The following is a 6000-nucleotide window of genomic DNA, read 5'->3' as shown; positions in this document are numbered from 1 at the left end:
TTCCACACAGGAAGAAAGGATGGTTCCTGGGGCTGCACAACAGAAAATGCATCAGAAATATCACCTGTCCTTGACAGTAGTGACTGGGAAAATTGTGCTGCCTCCCACAAGCTGGGCTTTTTAAAAAGTTTTAAAGTTATTAATATAAAAACCAATACTATGATACAAGCACACCTAGTGCTGCTGTTCATGAGTTTCTTTTGTTTTGAATTCGAACCACACTTTCAACAAGAAGTGAAGGTTTTTTAACTCATCAAAGAGTCTTACAGATCATGTTTGTGTATGCGCCTATGTGTGTTTTCTATTTCTCCTTGACATTTTTCTCCTTGATATGAAACTTGCTTTTCTCTCTTAGTTTCCACTGAATTTCTGAAAAACCACTGTAGTTCATACAGTTTTCTGTCATCCAAGACTTACCCAGAGACACAAGAATTCATGTCTAATAGGCAGTCCATTTTCACTTGCTTCATCCAGTGTCATATGCTCTGTGCACAAGTCAAAGACTGGAGAACTTCCTTTGCTCCTTGTGAAAGTCTTTCACAAAAGTGTAGCATACGTCTTCCAAGTAGAGATACTCAGCTTTACTCCAAACAAAGTGATATCAGAAGGTGAACAGTCCCATTATTGTAAAGTTATCTTGTGTCTAATTGACACAGCTGAAGATACAGTGCAGTGCTGAATGACTGTGACCTTAATGCCTCTGGTATACAGAACAACATGTTCTGAGCTGGTTTTCACTCACTGTGCCATCTGCTCAGTCTGACTAGCTGTAATCCAGAAGTGATGGATATACAACTCTGATAAACGTTTCTAGCATTTTTAATCTGGTGACCTGCTTGCAAAATGAGAAACATCTTTTGAATGTCCTTCCTTTAGATCTCTCTTCTTTTTCTGACTCTAATTGAACAGACTTCTTACTGTATTATGGGCAGTATATAACTGTGAAGTTTTCAAAAAATGAACTTTACAATTATAAAGATCAAAAAGACAAGACTTTAAAAGAGAGCTATACAATTTCCAGTTTCTTACTGTCTCCTTCCTTTGAAGGTATGATATGTATGAATTTTGAAAATCAAGCCAATTAGTTACAGAAGCACACACTAAACACCCAGTTTTTCACTCTTTCTTTAAAAGGAGACTTATCACCTATATTCACTATCTGATGTGGTGGATAGGCCCATCTCACAATATCTCTTATTCTTATTTGAACAGTGAAAGTTTGCATTTTGGCTGAGAGGTTGCATTGATAATTTACCTTGTTGTCAATAAAACTACAGAAGAGAAACACTTGCTTGGAGCCAGCAGGACACCAACCTGCGGAAAACTCTTAATATTTCTAGGCTTCTGTTCTTTGAGATATCGTTCTCTCGAAAATCTGCTAAGCTAAAAAATTAGATTAAAAAAAGTCCGTGGCATTTGAAACAGATTAATAATTTCTGTGTCTCTTTTAGTAGTGGTAGAAAGAAACTGACAGAGGGTCCCCTGAAAAAAATTTAAGTTATAAAGTTCTGAGCCAAAACTTGTAAATCTTTCAAAAATAGAAATATTTTTAATCTTTTTCTTTCAATTATTTTTTTCACATAACTTTTCTTCAAGGATAGCAGATTTTTACCTTTTATCTAATCACCAATGACAACCTGAACTATCTTCCATAAAGTGGCTGTTGCAGTACAGTTTCATAACTGTTATGTCTATCAGAAGCATTCCTGGGCTCAGAAATCCCCAGATTCCCAGATTTTAAAGCAAAGCATGTGAAAATGTCCCTAGACATTATGTTTTTACAGGGGAAACAAGTATGGGATGAGCATGTGATGAAGTGCGTTCTAACAAAAAAAGAACAGTAACATGAAAGTAGAGCAGTGGAGGGTTAGGAGAGAGCATATAGAAGGAAATTATGGGATGTAGGAACTGAGAGGCACTTTGAAATAGGGAAACATGAGAAGAGTGAATTCTGGCACAGCTTGTTCATTTATGAAGGAAGCTGCTTAACCTGGTGGACAGGTTAAAGCAGTTTTACAGAGCTAAGATGAAGATTTGCAGTGAGCATATGCGTTCTATTTTAACAACCACACTTGAAGAAGAATAACCACAGGGAAGACTGTGTATCAAATTAATAACATAAAACCCTTTTTATTGCTGGGTTAGATTTATTCTGTTTTGCTTTTAAATGGATCTTGTGTTTGATCTCTTTTAGAAGAAGCCCTGGAAGTTGGGAGATTGTGACAATGGCACAGTGTGGCAAAAGATCACAACCTATAAACAAGTAGCTCTCATTTTTAGCTGTGCTAGTCATGATAGCATTGCCACTTGCAACATAAAATCTTTGAAAATTGTATACTTTTTTTCAGCTTGTTGACTTTAGGGGCTCTGAAAAAAATTTGGAACAGGTTCCCAATGATTGCTTCTCCCAGTTCACTGAGTTGTTAGAAAAGACTCATCCTGAGGATGATGACAAATCTGTAACTACTCAGTCCAAGGTAAGTCTGTAGAGAATTTTTCTTATAAATATAACTCACTTTTTCACTTTTCCCTTAAAGGCCAATATTTTGTTATTTCTGCAGTGTATGTCAGGAAAACGGTCGATTTGGGGGAAAACAAAAGAAAGTAAGCATATTTGCTCATACTAGTCAACAAAAGAAACAAACAACAAACAAACAAAGCATTGGTTCTGCTATAACTTATCCATATAAAGAAAAATGTGTTTTGAATGAACAGTTAGCTGCAGTAGCACACCAATTCCCACTTACTTGAGTTCTTACGTAATCCACTGATACATACATACTCAGATCCCTTGTTTTAGCTGTTTGAGGTGTTAGTGAGAGTGAGAGAATAGCCATTCTTAATGAATTACGTTACTGGTTGCTTGAAATTCTTTTGCAGACTTCAAAAAAAATTCTGGGAATGAGGAAAGAAAGTGCAAAAAAACACATGTCCTACCTTTAGGGAGAGCATAATTCCCCAGATCTCTCTTGGCAAGGTTTCTTTTGTAAAAGTTTTCAAGACTTCAAGTCTGATTCTCCTTTCAGTGTTAAATCTATCGTACTACCAGATTTTCATCCAAAATAATTCTTTTAGTCTGCTGGCTATGATGTGTTCCTAATGGCTTAAGCCAAGAAGAATTTTTGACTCACAGTCTTCCATTTTGCTGTCTTTATATCAGTGAAAGTCATGTAACAGTTGGTCTCATTATAGTATTGTTTAAAATGACATACATATATAATCTTTAAAATGCTAAAATATGCCATAAGTTTGGTAATAATGATCATGATGCTTAGTTTGCAGGAAGCTGGCTGAAGAAGTCAGGATATGTACAGCTTTCTGGGATTTCAAAATTTTTCTCATTGAAAAAACCTTGCCTGTCTCCTAAGGCAAGGAAGAGCTTAACTGTGTGGATAACATGTAGTGGGTACACCTACTCACAGAGGTTGGAAAGGACATCTGGAAATCCTAATATCAAAATATCAGCTCTGACTAAACTACCACATAAGAGAAATTTTTGACCAAGCACTGTTTTATTTTATCTTTTTTAATCCACAGGGGTAGATACTCAGCTTGAATGAATATGGCATTCTGAAGACTTGTGAAGAAATTCAGTATCCAATCAGAGCTCTGGTATGGCACAGTAGCAAAGCCTCACTGCTGTCTTCTCCTAAACCTCTTGGGCAGGTTTCTGAGTCACGAAGTCAGTGAAATCAGGAACATTTCCTTGTGTGCTGAGCACTACAGAATCATTCAGATCATCCTTCTGCGCTGACAGAAAACATAAATAAATGGATTAGAAAAAAATGCTAAAACAAGGTTGGAGTGAGTAGCCTGCAGAATGCAAATGCTGAAGTAGAAGTAAAGCAAGGAGAAGAATACTGGACATGAGGTGCAGGACTTCAGAGAAACCCAGAATCATCAGATTCTGGAAATGTAAGCCAGAATTTTTTTTTTACATTGATTCTTTTTCCATAGATATATTCATGCCATACACAAGTAATGGGTCTTGCCTCTTTGACAACTATGCACAAATCATGCTTTTTCATGAATTATCCTTTAAGTCAGAGTAAGCATTCCTTTTATTTTTATTTATCCTTTTATTCTACTTTTATTTATTATGACATAAATTTTCCTATAATTAAACTTTGCAAGTTTATAATTAATTCCAATGTATATTGTTCTTATCCTCAAACATTCCCAAGTACATTGCTTTTCTTGGGGAGCAAAAAACCAAATCCATGTGCCCCGAGTACTTTCTACTACTTTCTACCTGTCTTTGTGTTTGTAGCTGACACTGTGCCACTCCCTCGTGCAATGTCCAACAGTCTTTACTTCAAGCTATCTTAAAATGTGGAAGCACAAACAGCTCTTTTTGACCTTGGAGATATTTTCATGTTATGCTGAATGTAAATTACTGCATTCAATCTCAGAGGGAAATGTGCTTTTATGAGTACCTTTTGTAGGCTTTGATTCTTTGTTTGGCATATCATCTAAAAAATGTCATACAAAATGTTTTGAGCTAAATGAGAAGAAGCATCTGTAGTTCTAAAAGAAGAGATGGATAAGTGGGTTATAAAAAGCTAGTTACCAGTGATATGCAAATCATAAACTGTTCAGTTTCCTGTGAGTTTAGTGAACACTTAAACACTTGTCTGAAGTCTTTTCAAGCATATTCATATGCTTTCAGTCTATGAGAGTAAGATCATTATGTATTTACATGGCGTGGGTAGATCACCTGCAGAGACAGGTAATCTAATTCACATAACAAGCTATTTGAATGTGATTCTCAAGCTCCCCAGAGGCTTCCAAGGAGACTTCCAGAATGTTTATGTAAGAGACTATACTGTATTTTTGTATCTGTATATAATATATATATATACCTATATATGTGTATATATATACATACCGGAGACTGTCTCTCATGAAATATCTATGGGAATCTGTGATAATATACGCCCATTCTGTGCTCTGCCATCTAAGTATCAGCATGATGCATGATAACAACATGAATATGTGATTTTGGACATGATTATTTTTGCTTGTGCAGCCTTGTGTAATAGACCTGATACTGATACTGATTCTTATGCGCTAAGTCCCTCACCACTTCCTCACCACAGCACTTTACCCAGTGCTCTGTGCTTACCTTATATACTAGAATAATCTAATTTTACTACAGAAAGTCAAATGTATTTCTCTCCTACACCGTATCTCATCTGTTGTTGTGCTCTTAAATCCTTTACATTTTGTTTTAACTAGCAGAGATTTTCCTCTTTTCTTGCTACCAAAACATTTTCTTTTATCATAAATTGTTTTAAGAATGCTATGTCATTTTACTCCTCTACTGAGTGTTTTACTTTGGAAGGTTTCAACACATGTTCTGCTACCAATATTAGACTGCCCTTTAAAAATTCTTATTACTCAACTAATGCATAAAAAGATTAAAATGAAAACATGAATAACAGAAATAGAAATAACTTGAAATAGAGAGACAGACATAAAAGGAAATAAGCTTAGGGGAGCCTCCCTTGTAGACAGGTGTGTGACTGTCTTTACCTATGTGTCTGTAGTGGTATCTCTTTCTTACCCCTTTCAAGCAGCTTGTTAGTATGGAATTCTGCCATTCTGTTTCCCCTGCTATACTGAAGAAAGATGTTCTTGGAATATTGAGCAAAATTTACACCCACTCACACTGCATTACCCAGTGCTTGCATGTTTGGAGTTCATCTTTACTGAAGGAAAAACATTTTCTTTTCCTATTATGATTTTAGATTACAGTTAATTGTCTTTATGTAGGGGGAAAAAAAAAAAAAAAGGAATTCTTTCCCTGTGGAAAAAGTAGATTTAATTATGTATCTGATGTTGTCACTCAGCAGAAGATAAAACTAGATCTGTCATATTGTATGACTGCCTTCTGAGCACTGCATGAAAGCAAGAGAGAGAAAAGAGCTGTCTGTTTTCACAGCGGTAGTCCATTTAGGAAGCGAAAAGGAGAACTCAGCTTCAGAAAAGATATGCCAG

General features: G+C 35.9%; 1 long non-coding RNA gene across 1 annotated transcript in view; it reads right to left on the bottom strand.

The window, feature by feature from the left end:
- Nucleotides 1-3410: 3410 nt before the first annotated feature.
- LOC149912670 (uncharacterized) overlaps nucleotides 3411-6000 on the bottom strand; it is a 38094-nt gene continuing 35504 nt past the window's right edge. Inside the window, exon 3 of the long non-coding RNA XR_016462295.1 lies at nucleotides 3411-3745. This is a non-coding gene — a long non-coding RNA (uncharacterized LOC149912670). The remainder of the gene's footprint in view (nucleotides 3746-6000) is intronic.

Source organism: Phasianus colchicus, chromosome Z, assembly GCF_987193195.1.
Source record: "Phasianus colchicus chromosome Z, bPhaCol1.hap1.1, whole genome shotgun sequence".
Lineage (NCBI taxonomy): Eukaryota > Metazoa > Chordata > Aves > Galliformes > Phasianidae > Phasianus > Phasianus colchicus.
This window is presented reverse-complemented; position numbering and strand designations above follow the sequence as displayed.